General features: G+C 44.8%; 1 long non-coding RNA gene across 1 annotated transcript; it reads right to left on the bottom strand.

The window, feature by feature from the left end:
• Positions 1 to 2,616: 2,616 nt before the first annotated feature.
• Positions 2,617 to 10,565, bottom strand: LOC142256443 (uncharacterized). The gene is made up of 3 exons (XR_012727525.1): positions 10,485 to 10,565; positions 8,991 to 9,061; positions 2,617 to 3,611 (listed from the first exon to the last, which is right to left on the bottom strand). It is a non-coding gene; the product is annotated as an uncharacterized LOC142256443 (long non-coding RNA).
• Positions 10,566 to 15,713: the final 5,148 nt, after the last annotated feature.

Raw genomic sequence — 15,713 nt, 5'->3', positions numbered from 1 at the left:
AGCCACGTTTAGGATGCCACTAGGTACACTGACTGTTTGCTAGTATAATGGCTTAGTTATAATGAGTTGGAGTGTGCAATGCAGGCAGACGTGCTGCAAATATCTTTTCACTAGTTTGACTACACAAAAGTACAATAGCCACGTTTAGGATGCCACTAGGTACACTGAGTGTTTGCTAGTATAATGGCTTAGTTATAATGAGTTGGAGTGTGCAGAGGACAGGAGGGTACAGTGCCAGGATTGTGGGGTCTGGGTAGAGGAATGGAAGCCTGCCTTTCTATTCCCTCCTAATGGTGAAATGCAGGGAGGAAATCCCTGACCTTGGCTACACAGACGCTGTCGCTGTTTTCAGGACCTGTCACCTATGGCTCTGACCCTGCCGGTTTGAGCCCTTAAAAGGACTGATAGAAAGTGCTCTCCCTAAGCTGTCCAGCGCTGTGTATGGAGCGCATACAGCTGTATCAGCGATAGGACAAAGGACGGAGCTTCGACAGTGATGTCTGACACCAAGGACGCAGAAGAGATAATGGCGTCCTGGAGGAAAATGTCCGGTTTTATAATGCAGGGACATGTGACATGGACATCCTATCACACATGCCGTTGCTTCTCTGGCTAAAAGCCCACTTAGCTGTGTGTGTGTCTGGGATTGGCTGACATGCTGGCCCGCCCCACAAGACGCGCGCGCTTAGGGAAGGAAGACAAGAAAAAAAAAAAAAAAATGGCATTATACAAACAGCAGTGATCTGAAGGCGCTGTTCCCGCACACTATACACTGAAATGTCATAATAGTGTGAGTCACAGAGTGACTTACACTATTACAGCGGAAAGCCAGCTAGGAATTTGCTGTTTTTTTGCTGCTAGAACCGTTTTCGAACGTTTCTAGAACTATCGAGCTTTTGCAAAAAGCTCGAGTTCTAGTTCGATCTAGAACATGCCCCAAAATCACTCGAGCCTAGAACTGGAGAACCTCGAACCACGAACCGCGCTCAACTCTAGTCATTATCCCCTCTGTCAGCAATCAGTAATGTATGTAGAGAGTATATTACATTACTGACCAGTCTCCGTATTTTGCTGTTTACAGTTTTTCTTGCCTCGTTCCGAATCTCATAGACTTAGGCTATGTTCGCACGTTGCATTTTTTCCCGCGTTTCTGCAGCGTTTTTAGCGGCAGCGTTTTTGCGCTAAAACGCATGCGTTTTTGTTTTCCAGCAAAGTCTATGGGAAAAGCAGAAATCCTGTTTGCACTTTGCTTCTTTTTCTGCAGCGTTTAATTTGCATATTTGTGGTCAAAAACCATGCTGAAAAAGAAGCAGCATGTCAGTTGTTTTTGCCATTTCTGCAGCGTTTCCTTAACATTGGAGTCAATGAGAAATGGCAAAACGCAGCCAAAAGCACAATTTCTGCGTTTTCCCTGCTTTTCCACTGCGTTTTTGGCTCCTAAAACGCATGCTTTTCTGGCCAAAAATTAATGGGTTCTAATGTTCCTTTACACACACACAATAACCGAAAATTTAAATGTTAAAAAATAATAAACTACCTATTTTTCTGTTAAAAAGGACATAGCCACTATTATTTCATTAAAATTGATCATTTTCCATATAGTTTTATTAAAAGTTAATTTTATCATTTTTTTCTTTTTTTTTTGACTATTTCAACTTTATTTCTCAGTGTCTTGATCTACAAAACGCATCTGCAGAAACGCAGGTGAAAACGCAGGTAAAAAGCGCTGAAAACGCACTAAAAACGCTGTAAAAACGCATGCGTTTTTAGCGCAAAAAAATGGACAAAAGCCATTTGGCCAAAAACCAAGGGAAGGAAAACGTGCAGAATAAACTGCAGGTACTCCGACGCAACGTGCGCACATAGCCTAACACTGAAAAAGTGCCCTCCGCACCACTCCACTCCGCTTGTGAGGATCGAAGGTTACGTGCAGGTAGGTACCGGGAGACTAGGTCACAGATGTAGGGAGGAGACAGGTTGTGGATGGCTTTGTAGGTCTTGGTAAGTGGTTTGAACTGGAGTCATTGGGCAATGGGAAGCCAGTGAAGGGATTGGCAGAGAGGAGAGGTCGGGGAGTAGCGGGGGGACAGGTGGATTAGCCGGGCAGCATAGTTTAGAATAGATTGTAGGGGTGCGAGAATGTTATAAGGGAGGCCACAGAGCCGGAGGTTGCAATAATCTAGACGCGAGATAATAAGGGTGTGTACTAGGGTTTTTGCAGTGCAATGAGGAGAATATTAATATTTTATTATTTTATATGGCAGTGCAGGGACAATTTGCCACAAATCTTCCTATATCGTGTGCCACAAATATGTCTCCAATCCCACCGCTGATAAAGACGTCATGTTCTGCTGTGGAATGACTTACTACAGTTATGTTAGGTTGACCTAACGGTCACAGCTATTGCCAGCGATGTCCGAATTACAGAGAGGGTACCGGTGACCCCCCTCTGCCCTCCCTTTAGCCTTCAATGAAAACAGGCAGACACCATTATACACGTAAAGGCTAGGAGACGTGCGGCTCCGAATAGAAAGTGTATTGGTATTGTTTACATTACAAAGTTATACAAAGTTGATTAGGGCGTAACTATGCAACATACATATTCATTAATCTACATTCATTAAGGCGTGGATTGCATATTCCCAGCAAGAGAAATTAATATAATGACTTATACTCCCATAACAGTCTATGACGTTTCTTTTTCCATAACAAGAATGTTTTTCAGTCGTCTCTAAGTCAAAACATTCTGCGTCCTTGAAGTTGGTCTCATAGTTTATTACGCAAATAAGTCTGGTTCGGTCTTGCCAGGGAGAATGAATTTCTATTATTTTCTAAGTCAGTGAAAAAGGTTAACTCTTTCCTCACAATCCCCCCTATTGGCGTGATTGATGGACAGGGGGCCATCGAGAAGCTTTGGACTATAGAGAAAGCAGGCTAGCCTCCAGATACTTTCTGAGCCGCGGGTTTGCTCAGGGAGTGTCGTCTCACATCCGTCACCCAGGACTGCCTGCATGCCTCTCGATAGGAGTCTCATCATGATATGCCAAGGTGATTTCTAGAGGAAAGAGTAGAGAAGAGAAAAAAAGGCATATTAGTGATTTCATACGGGTGCTGAATAATCATTGTATCTACATTGCTTCAAGCAGCGGGACAACAAAGCCATTAGCAAGTTGAACACTACATAAGCAACTAGTAAACAGAGTAACACTTGGAACACTGATAGTCTGTTGTAACAGCCTCCCCATTGAAACACTTTGTTTATTGGGACGAGTATGGCTAAGTATGGCATGGAAGAGGCTGTCACAAGTGCGTGTGTACATATCCAGCAGTCTGTGATCTCAAGTTTTTCAGCTAACACTTCATGATGGGTCTCAAATGAATTCTGCCGTGGTGTAGAAGGCCCCAAAAAGGGAGTACACATAGAAATACTTATCAGCAGTATTAGGCCTTCTTGCAGTGGCTGGCATGGACCCATGTCGATCTCCCCTCAAGTTTGACGGAGGTTGGAGTGGTCAGCTGGACAGTCAAAGGCCCTTCGAATCGTGGCTCAAGGGTCTTTCTCACGTGCTTCTTTAGGTAAACCCGGTCACCAGGCTTTAGGGAGTGGGTTCCTGTAACGGAATCAGGATCAGGTAGAGAAGAGTAGACCCATTGGTGGGTTTCAGTTAGTCTCTTCTGCAGGGAAACAACATAAGACGTTAGGCTATCACATTGCAGGTGTAACTCCTGTGGGAAGTAGCATCCTAATCTGGGTGCACTACCAAAGAGTATTTCAAAGGGTGAGAGTCTGTGCTTTCCCTGCGGGGTAGTCCTTATAGGGTAAAAAGCTATGGGGAGACATTCTGTCCATGGTCTACCAGTCTCCTCCACTGCCTTGGCTAGTTTGAGCTTTAAAGTCCCATTTAACCTTTACACTTTCCCTGATGACTGTGGGTGGTAAGGCGTGTGTAAGGCTGACTGCATGCCTTACAGGGCACAGGTGTTCTGAAAAACTTGTCCAGTGAAATGAGTACCTCGGTCTGACTCTATGACTTCAGGGAGTCCAAACTGAGGCACCAGCTCACAGGCCAATTTGTTTGCTGTAATTCGGGCCGTGGCTAAGCTTGCAGGATAGGCCTCTGGCCATCCTGAGAAGAGGTCTACCCAGACAAGTACAAACTCGTAGATGCCATGTTTTGGCAACTGTATATAGTCTATTTGTACTCTTTGAAATGGGGCAAACGTCTTTGGCATGTGTCTTTGCGGGGTTTTAGTTAGCTGGCCTGGATTGTGTTGTTGACAGATGTGACAAGCTTTTATTCTCTGGGAGGCGTATTGTCTAAAGCCGGGGGCTATCCAATATGGTTGCATCTGGTTCATGATTGAGTTTGTGCTTCCATATGTGGGGTAGTGGAGTACTTGGAAAATGGCAGGGAACCAACTGCGTGGCAGGACGGGAAGTCCGTTTAGGCGCCAAATCCCCTCCACCTTTTCTGCCCCCTTGGCCCGCCATCCGGCCTTTTCTTCCTCAGAGGCGTTTTCTTGTGTCTCAAAGAGGTTCTGCATTTCTTCCTCTGTCGTTGACACTGTTTCCGTCTCCTTCAAAGGGAGGAAGGCTGCTTGTTTTGCTGTTTGGTCGGCCAAGCGATTTCCCCTTGCCTCGGGTGTTTGAGCCTTGGTGTGGGCAGCAACCTTTATGATTGCTAGCTGTTTTGGTATCAAGGCTACTTCCATTAGTTTCTTCACTGAGGCTCCATGCCTGATAGGATTTCCTGTTGCTGTGAGGAATCCTCTAGTCTGCCAGATAGTGCCAAAATCGTGCACAATGCCGTGTGCATAGGCTGAGTCCGTGTAGATGTTCGCTGTTCGTTCTTCCAGAAACTCAATTGCCCAGATGAGAGCAAGAAGTTCTGCTTCTTGAGCAGATATGCGTGGAGGTAGCGGTTGTTTGGCTAGGACTGCATATAGAGTCACTACTGCAAATCCGGTGTGGAACTTGCCTGCTTCATCAGCGTATCTGCTACCATCCACAAAAAGTTCAAAGTCTGGATTTGTAAGCGGTGTTGCCTGAATATTGTGCAGGGGCTTTGCCTCATGTTCAATGAGTTCCTGACAATCATGATCAAATGGTGCGCTGGTACGTTTGTCACTCTCTTCTGTTCTCTCTTCTGTCCCCCCTTCTAAACTTGTGAAGATCAGCAGATCAGCAAGTTTTAGACTTGTAACTCGAGCAAATGAGATGTTTGGGGGTAGCAACAGTGTGCACTGGAGTCTGACTTGTCTTGCCATGGAGAGATGTTTCAACTGCACTTGATTGAGAACAGCATAGATGTAATGGCTGGTAAGGATGGTAGTCGGGAAATCGAGTGAGATTTCAGATGCTTTCTGCAGTATATTTGAAACTGCTGTAACAGCACGGACACAGGTTGGTGCTGCTCTGGTGACGTTGTCGAGTTGAGAGGAGTAGTACCCGATTATGTGATGTTTGTCCGTCTTCTGGGTGAGTACTCCTACGGCAAATCCTTGAAGCTCTGCTACGAACAGATTAAAGGTGAGATCATAGTTTGGTAGTGCCAGAGCAGGTGCATCAATCACTAGTTCCTTGAGCTTTTGAAAGTTTTGTCGAGCTTCTTCTGTAAGGGAGAAAGGAACATTCTTTGTGCAATCCTACAGCGGTTGCATGAGTAGTGACGCACTGGGAATCCACCGTCTGCATTTATCTCTGCTTGCTTTGCATCCTACTTCTGCTAGAAAGGTAAGCATTCCTCTTCACTAGGGCAGCACAGTAGTAAATCATCCACGTACTGGTAGATGTACTGCGAGAGGTAGCGGGAGGGGGGATTGTCTCAGCTGTGGTGGCGCAATTCCAGGCTTGACTGAAACTTTTACTGTGGGCACGGGTAGTGTGCCGAGATCAGTTTTTGATGTGGACCAGAGTTTTGCAGGAACTTGTAGAAGTATTGGGTCCGTGTTTACTTCATGTGTAACTTCAGATTCTGGTTGGTCTTCTATCATCTGGAGAGTGCACAGGATTTCTTCTGGGATATCTTCTGGAATTTGCAGGATAGCAGATCCATCTTCATTGTAGACAATCTGAGCTTGTAGTCTTGATAGTAGATCTGCTCCCACTAGGGCATCTCCACCCAGGGGGGACACTAAGAATTTAGACACGAACATGTATGGTCACAGTTTCACCTTCAGTGGATGTATTATTGAGATTATCTGGGCTTGTCCATCAAATCCGAATACTACAGTAGCTTCAGATGAGATGGATCCTTCAGGCACTAGGTTCCTGGGGTTCAGGAGCGTGAGGCTCCTGAGTCCACCAAAGCTCTTATTTCCTTGTTGCCAATGTGAAGGGGGACGTGTATAAAATGGACCTCTGGCATCCCTATCCCGTGCTGCTGCAAGTCAGGCAGTCTTCTCCTCCTGACTCTCGGGTTGGTTTTGAGTGTCCCTCTTCTTTCTACAGTCTCTGATCACATGTCCTCTGACTCCCACAATAGTAGCAGGTCGGTGCCTTCCTTCTTGTACCTTCTGGCTGACCGTCCACTGCTGCTATGAAAACTTTCTTATTGCTCCTTTTATCCTTTGCGTCGGTTTCTAAGCCACTTGCTTTGTTGACTAGAAGATCTAGGTCTTCCATGTTCCTCTATTCTGGGCAGCACGCTTTCAATCTTTCTGCCAGAGGTGCATGTATTCCATCCATGAAGGATCTTACCATCAGGCGACGTATTGCACCCGCTTGTAAGTCCAGCCCTTCATCTGCGAATGACTGCATCAAGCTGTAGTAAAATGAGCTGACATTCTCCACAGGACCTTGATGCACTGGTCCCATTGTGCCCTTAGTTCTTTGCTCCTGGGCGCAGAAGAGATTGAGTCTTATGAAATCTTGGCCCGATTCCACATTACGGCAATTGTCCGGAACATGTCCTGTCAGGTGGGCAGTGAGTTTGGCATACAGTTCGGGAGACATTTTAACTCTACACAAACCTTCCATGTCCAACCAAGTGCTTCTGTAGGAGACCTGTATTTGGTTCAGGTAACGTGAAAAACTGACTGGGTTTCTAGTCGGGTCTGGAGCATTTTGCAGGAAAGCCATCTGCTTGGCTGGAGTCCAGGGGACGTAGTCATCATACGTATGAGGAACTGCATCTCTGGGAGCATCTGGGTTTTGTGGATTAACAGGTGGTCTTATCAGGACTCTTCTTTCCACTACGGGATAAAGAGGCACTGGTGCTGTGGCTTGTAGCTTGTGCTGTGGGGCTCCACAGGCTAGGCATGTTTCACTCCAGTCCGGATTTTGTTGGCTACAGTTTGTGCAGGTCCATTCCGGGGATCCTGCTATTTTTGGAGCTGTTCCAGGAGTAGCTGACAGGTACAGAGGAAGCTGCTGTTCCTTATTAGCCTTCTTCCCAGCTTCTTCCCATGTGTCTAATTCTTCATGATATATCCAACCTTGATCGTGGGCTGTTTTTGCCATGTCAGAAAGAGTTCTGACCAGTTTAGTCCATGATTTATCTGCTATCACGCCTGCTCTAGTAGCTGTTATTGTGTCCCATTTGTTGGGGTCCAATTGATCCTTCCCCTTCAATCCAAATGTCTTAAAAACTTCCTTGGACTGACTGGCTGTCCTCTTGCCATGATAACACGTAATGAGATGTTGCAGGGTGCATCCAGCTCTTCTGTCTTTTGATATTCCTTGCCCCATTCTTCTTCTATCTTCTTCAGCTTTTAGACCCTTGAACGTCCTTTGGACTAAACCTACCTATCCTGGAGATACTCAGAGACTAACTCCTTTTGTATTCCTACCTAAGGTGAGGTCTAGAACCAGCTTTCCTGGAGATACTCAGAGACTAACTCCTTTTGTATTCCTACTGAAAGGTGGTGTCCTAACTTCAGAGGGGGCTGAGAATGTTGAATGGCGCTGGGTTGCCCTTCTTGTACCAAAGGTACACTCTATATCCGATAGCAATGGCAAACAGGGCTATTCCCACTAACACTAGGGCAGTGAATATCACATCCATTGGACAGAGCAGGTACACTATTCCCTTTCAACACTCACTGATGTATGGGATCTATAACAACCAGCAAAGACAACAGCACAGAAGTAAAGCGCAGGAGAGCAGACACGCGACACACGGAGAGGCAGAGAAACACAGAGAAACAAACAAACAAACAACCAAACAAGGCACAGAAAACATCAGCTGGCAAGGCTCTCTCAGAGTTCAGTGGAAACCCGCCAATAACCCAGTTTCTACTCACAGTGCACCATTTTGCGCGTTGAGGAGAGGGGAGATCAGATGTGGGGAGCATAAAGAGAAGAATAAGGTTCAACTCTTACCTGGCCAGGTGTTTCTGGTCCCCACGTCTGGTCCACTCCTCCTCTGAATGGCAAGACAATCCACTGCGTCCTGGGATTAGAAACACGGGTCCCTGCTTTTCGGGCGCCAGATAATGTTAGGTTGACCTAACGGTCACAGCTATTGCCAGCGATGTCCGAATTACAGAGAGGGTACCGGTGACCCCCCTCTGCCCTCCCTTTAGCCTTCAATGAAAACAGGCAGACACCGTTATACACGTAAAGGCTAGGAGACGTGCGGCTCCGAATAGAAAGTGTATTGGTATTGTTTACATTACAAAGTTATACAAAGTTGATTAGGGCGTAACTATGCAACATACATATTCATTAATCTACATTCATTAAGGCGTGGATTACATATTCCCAGCAAGAGAAATTAATATAATGACTTATACTCCCATAACAGTCTATGACGTTTCTTTTTCCATAACAAGAATGTTTTTCAGTCGTCTCTAAGTCAAAACATTCTGCGTCTTTGAAGTTGGTCTCATAGTTTATTACGCAAATAAGTCTGGTTCGGTCTTGCCAGGGAGAATGAATTTCTATTATTTTCTAAGTCAGTGAAAAAGGTTAACTCTTTCCTCACAGTTATATCATTATCACTCATCGCACGAGGCATAACACCCAAACCCATCAGCTCAATATCTACCTGGAGACGCCAGACAGGGAATCTGTCCACACAATCCTCTCCACACACTGATTATAGGGTCGTGCTCCTCTCTGAAAACAATGAAAAGACACAACATTGCCATATACACAGTTTGGGGGAACAGGGGTATACATAGAAATCATGGGGCGCCATAGCAGAAGTTCTAATTGGACCCCCCCACAAAAAAAAAATAAAATAATAATATTTGGAGAGGGAAAAGCATATCTCACAATATTGCAGCGTTCTAAAATATTTTCAGTTAAAAGAAAAAAGTTTTGGTACCGTGTTAGCCACAAAATTACAGACAAAAAAACCCAATTACCTGTGGCCAAACATTTCTGTGCTCCAGGACACAACATAAACCATATGAAAGTTGTCATAGTAAAAGGCAACATCAGATCACAGAGCCATCGCAGGGTCTGGGAACACAAATTCATTACAATGTTTGACTCTGTAAACACAGGACTCAACCTGTCAGGATGATTTATGACTCACTACAGAATCTGAGGGGTCTGCTCAGAGACTGTGAGGGCAACAGACCTCTGATCCTACATGGATATTGGGACAATAAAACTTTCACACCACTAATCAAAGCTAATTAAGGATTCCCTCTGTAAGCTTACAAGTAAAATATATCTTTGTACCGTGTTAGCCAGTAGAGATAAAAAAAACAATCTCTGTAAGCTTAGTGTTTGTTTATTTAAATGCCCTTTTATTATACCATCCCTCTGCTCTGTTTGTGTATATATTTGTGTTTCTTCTGATATTTTGTCATGTCATGCCTTATGAAGGGACCTGAGATGTCTCGAAAGCTTGCTTTGTAACATCCTATTTTATTTTATTTTAGTTAGCCATTAAAAGGTATCACAACTACAAAACTATAATTTTGTTTCTCTCACTGAGAGCAATCAAAGTATTTTCCTCATATTGAATCCCTTAGATTCCCCTTTTAATTGCCCCCATGAAGTATAATGTAATAAAGTACCCCCCAACAAAGTATAACACCCCAACAGGGAATTCCTCCACACGCACACATTATGATGACCCAACTGTACCCCCTTGACAATGTATGGTGACCCCAACACAATATTAAGCCTCAATTGTGACCCCCACGCAGCCCTCCATACAGTACAATGGCCCATATCATCGCCCTGAAAACAGTACAATGGCCCCATATAGACATCCATAAAGGCTCAGCACTGCTTGGCGCCTATGTCTGAGCCTAATAATGTCTCCTGCACCTACTACCCGGGTGTGACTTATGTTACAGTTCTTCACGATTACAAAAAGTAACCTGCTCTTCTCCCAAAACAGCGCCCCATCTGTCCACAGGCTGTTTGTGGTATTGCACCTCTGTGCTGTTAACATCAATAACGCTGAACTACACTGCCAGACACAACCATGGACAGATGAGCTGTATCTGGAAGGAATCTGCCGTGTTTCTAGAAAACCCCTTTAATTATAAAAGTTAGTAGAAGTATAGTGATCTGTTACCGGCTGGTTTTGCAGAGCTGGTTTTGTAGAACGTCCTCGTCTCCTCCACGGCTGAAGCTGTCACAGTGTTACTGACAATACTGCAGGGTAATATTGTTTGCTGGGTTATCAGTCTGTGATGGGAGTGTATGACATGGCGGCACATCGGTATCCGAGTCACTGTGACTTATTGTGTGATTAGATGATCAGATACTGAAACGGCTGAAGCCCTTAATGTGATAAAATAAGTGCGAGATGTAAAGAGAATGGACACAAAGTGACTCTGCTGCCTCCTTTACGTCTTTCTCAAGTCAATGGTTCTAATGAATAAAATGTGAAAACCTAAAAAAAAATATTAAACACATTGTGTGACCCCTTCAAATATTTGTATGGATATTCAGATAATTTATTTTGATATTACAGTGACTCGTTACACCTACGAGACAGAACAGACTCGCTGCAGAAGATCCCGGTCATTTTTGTATTTACAAGTTTTTTCCTTCCCAAATAGTTAAACTGCAAAGTGTTTGTACAAAAAGAAAAAATACAATTTACCTGTTATTATATTTCAGTTCTGGTCTGAAGAATGTAGAGATTATTAATTCTGTAGATTAATCATGGTTTAGGTTACCGGCCACCTTTGCAGTCTATGAGAAGTGGCCAGATTCCTAGACGAGGAGCAGCACGTGGAAGATGTCTGATGTTCATTAATTTTAATCAAATTTATATTGTCAGAACTTTACAGATATAATCATCACAGTCCTGCGTCACATTTGAACACTGGAGAAAAACATGGAATAAAGACAAATGAAGCCCGTAATCGGAGCACCGGGGTTTTGTACATATTTTATTTGTGGATAGACATCACTAGACACTATCCAGAAGCCGGGAGGCAGGGGAGTGGTGTGCTCCTGAAGAAACAACTCAGAGGCACCTTTATTAATGGATCTGTAGCACAAATATTATCAGTTCACCAAATAAATATAACTAAGCTTTCCTGTATAAAACCCTCTTTCTCAACCGGTATATTCCAAACCTCATCCAGTAACGACAGAAGCGAGGATTTGTCTCTCTCTATAGGTCCTGATATATTAATGTGACACATGGCCGCTCACTGATGGCGTCTCAGAAGCGGGACGCCATGATTGTCCCAAAGTGGAGAAATCAAATAACTTCTAGATGAAGTTATGGGAAATATTTGAGGGATTTTCTCATCTCATCAGAGAAGGAGGATGCCGTAATAGCTTTACTAATAGGAAACATTTAATTCTTATATTATTGGGCATGGAGGTTTCTTTCTTCAGCTACAAAACCGAGACATCCCATAGACAGGTTAATGGTTATTGAAATATAACAGACATTTTCTTCTAAATCTGTCCAATCACTGCATCTCTTACATTTCGGGGCTCCATCAATGTCGTCTTTTTCCTGTTACAGTTCCATCTGTGTTTATCACGGACAGAACTTGACCCTATTGTAGTCTATGGGGCTTTTCATAGGTCCGTTTATTTTTCTGTACTGAGTGATTCGCACTAAAATGCGGAGATGTCCGATTTTGATCTGAGTCATGGAAGAAACTCATCAGTGTAAAGGGTGCTTTACACGCTGCGACATCGCCAGCGATAGCACCTGCCCCCGTTGTTTGTGCGACATTTGGTGATCGCTGCCGTAGCGAACATTATCGCTACGGCAGCGTCACACGCACATACCTTGTTAGTGACGTCGCTGTGACCGCCGAACAATCCCTCCTTCAAGGGGGAGGTGCGTTCGGCGTCATAGCAACATCACTGCGGCGCCACTAAGCGGCTGCCCAATAGCAGAGGAGGGGAGGAGATCAGTGGCCGGAACATGCCGCCAACCTCCTTCCCTCCTCATTGCCGGTGGATGCAGGTAAGGAGATGTTTGTCGTTCCTGCGGTGTCACACGTAGCGATGTGTGTTGCCGCAGGAACGACGAACAACCTCGCTACTGACCAGACAATGATTTTTGGTAAATGAACGACGTGTTACAGACCAACGATTTTTAACTCTTTTGCGATCGTTTAAGGTCGCTCCTAGGTGTCACATGCTGCGATGTCGCTAATAACACTGGATGTGCGTCACAAACACCGTGACCCCGACGATATATCGTTAGCGATGTCGCAGTGTGTCCCTGTGGCCCTTAAGTCTAAGGACTCATGAAAAAAAAAAATCATACAGCTCTCAGATAACAGCCGTGTGATGTCCGTCAGATAGGGGACGTCTCCATCAGTTTTTTTCTAATATGAGTAAAACTGATGAAACTCTGAACAAACTCTGATGGTGACAATTGACACAAAACCTAATGAATTTAGGTGTTTATTGGAGTTTCTTAAAAATTCCCTAATGTCTGAATGAGGCGCTGGATGAGCTCTTCATTTATGAGTTCTGTGTCGTTCACAGATCGCACTCGTATCTATCACAGTCTATGGAGCTCTTCACGTGTCCAATTGTTTTTTTCTGACCGAGTGTTCTGCGCAAAATTCCAGAGAGATATTTTATATTTATCCAAGTGTCAGATCAAAATCAGGAATGCTCGTCTGTGGGTCCCTGAAGAAATAGGACTAATCATGGCAGTCATCTGAGTAAGGCCCATTTTTCATGATAGACAAAATGGAGACATTTTTTTGTTTCTTATCCAAGAAAAAATGATGAAACTAGGAGGGTTTTTATCAAATGTTAGAAAATGCTCGTCTGAATGAGCCCTTCCTGGTAAAGCCGGGTTCACACATCAGTGAATACAGACCTGGACTGACGCTGGGTCTCCTGAATGGAGTCCACGGCCTTATATATGACCAGGAGGCCATTGTCTCGTCAGAATAAACAGCCGTCTCCGAATATTCAAATCCGGGCACGATCCATGAAAGGGTCATTCAGACGTCGGCATTTGATCACTTATAAGAAAAATGTTCCCAGATTCATTAGTGATTTAGTTCAGAATTTCATCAGATTTTCTCAAATAGGAGAAAACAAATAGTTTCCTCCGCTTCTCCTTTAAAGAGTCGATGAAAAACGCACAGTGTACGGATAGGATCTGAGTGGTGATGAATTTTCTCATTGACCCATAGACTTGTAGTGAGGAGTTTGATCTGACGCTCGGATCAATATCAGACAAGTCTCTATGATTTTGTGCAGAACATTCAGTCCGAGGAACAAATCAGAGAAGAATCTCCCCATAGACGTGTGACGCCCTGGCAAAGCCAGGTTGTCACAGAAAGAGTTAATCCTCCTTGGTAATCTGATCTCACGCCGTTGCAGCAGGACAAACCACATCCCCCAGGGTAAGAGAAAAGCAGAGCAGAGGGGAGGGGCTGGAGCAGAGTGTTTGGGGAGACAGACAGAAGTGGAGCCTGGAGTTGTAGCTCCCAGGCTGATAGCAAAGCGTGCTCCGAGAGGGCCGGGACAGGCTGTAGTGAGGAAGGGGCCAGAGGTAGCCGGAGCAGGGTGGTGGCCCCTCGGTACCTAGGGTGACCCGGATCACTGCAGGGGAGTGGATTCCCCGTTCCCGGCTGAGGAGAAAGAGGAAGAGAGTGGAGAGAAAGGCACCTGGCTGCAGGGAAAGAACAACAGGAGCTGCTGCACCGTGTGTGGGACACTAACACCCCCGTACCGAAGGCTGCGGACACCGGCAATTCCTAGTTACCAGTGACTCTGTGTGAACTACTTGTGAGTATGCCCGTGCCCTCAGGCACCGCACCGCAGCACTGCGCCCTGCTCCCTGCTTATCCCCATCACCGGACCCCGGGACAACCAACCCCCTACCCACGGAGGGGAGAAATAACAACCAAGCTGCTCCCTGTCACCGCTCCCGGGATCCCCATAAAGAGCAGCGGTGGTGTCCACAATCACCACAACCGTGGGTGGCATCACGGACAATCTCCCTTAACAAACCCCCTTTTACTGTGGAGCCTGGGATCACAGACCGGGTCACGCTACCGTGATACCCACAGAAGTGACCTCGTGGCCCGGATCTGAGTACCCCCTGGTCCCCGGGCGACACAGACGATCAGAGGTAGAAGTGCGATCTGTGAAAATATGGATATAACTCGTATGAAAAAATCCTAAAAAGGTGTGAATGACGCCGTACTCACATGTGTAACACCGGCCCAAGTCTGGGGTATTGTGAAGGTTTTTCATTCAGGGCAAAAAAACAGGCTGAAAACTTAATTATCTTTCTTTGTCTGATTTTTTTTTTTTTTTTTTTTTTTGGGTGAGGTAAATCTAATTATTTATTATCACCAAATAAGTGTACAGGGCCCTAATAACCAATAATTTTGCTGCTATTGTATTCTGCAAAATTTCACATTTTCTTCCATTTACCTTTATAAACATGACAAAAACATGAAGTACAAGTCTCCTTTTAGGCACTTTTTTTATTTTGCAATATTGGTGATCATGGCAGAAACCGAGACATTTACATGAAATATTTTTTCCCTTTTTGTTTTTTTAAATTAGCAAAAAATAAGTGATAAATAATAAATATATATACACATATATATATTGTGAGATGCCGAGGGGAGAAGTACTAGAGAACAGGTATGTTTCCCCTCGGTTCATTTCATATGTCTCCATGTACTGACTGTGGAGTGGTCGGCTCATGCAAATGGGCTGGGAAAAGCTGGGAAAGTTATATCTGGCTCAGCAATAAGTTAGTCACTGAAGCCTGTTTATTTCAGTGTAATTTTGGGCTCGGTTTTTCCTGGAGCAATCAGTAGGAATGGCAGTGGGACTAGTTGCTCCCTTCTCCACATTCAATCCAGAGTTTTGATTCCTCACTGGATCAGCTGAAATAATCAGGAGGCATTCAGAACAGAGAGCCTGCTGAGAAGAGCAGTCCAGGCTCATGGCTGCTGGTGCTGAGACTCCATACCTCCGCTTGCTGTGCTGAGGAGAGCAGTCCAGGCTCATGGCTGCTGGTGCTGAGACTCCATACCTCCGCTGGCTGTGCTGAAGAACTGACACAGTAAGAGAATACTGTTTTGTTTGTTACTTAGGTTTATTTTGTAGTTAGCATTCTGTTGTTAGTGGCCAGACGGCCTTAGACGTTTATTTTCCTGTTTTGCATGTGTAACGCTGAGAGATAAGTGTACACAATAAACACGGCAGTGGCCGTATCTGTGTGGAACCTGCCAGTCTGCCGCTGTCATCTGTGAATCCATAGCCACTCGCTTGGACCAAAGCAAAGATCCCAGCTGAGCTATATTCCCTGTCTCACAATATATATATATTAGTG

This window comes from Anomaloglossus baeobatrachus, chromosome 11 (assembly GCF_048569485.1).
Source record: "Anomaloglossus baeobatrachus isolate aAnoBae1 chromosome 11, aAnoBae1.hap1, whole genome shotgun sequence".
In the NCBI taxonomy this organism is placed as follows: Eukaryota; Metazoa; Chordata; class Amphibia; order Anura; family Aromobatidae; genus Anomaloglossus; species Anomaloglossus baeobatrachus.
This window is presented reverse-complemented; position numbering and strand designations above follow the sequence as displayed.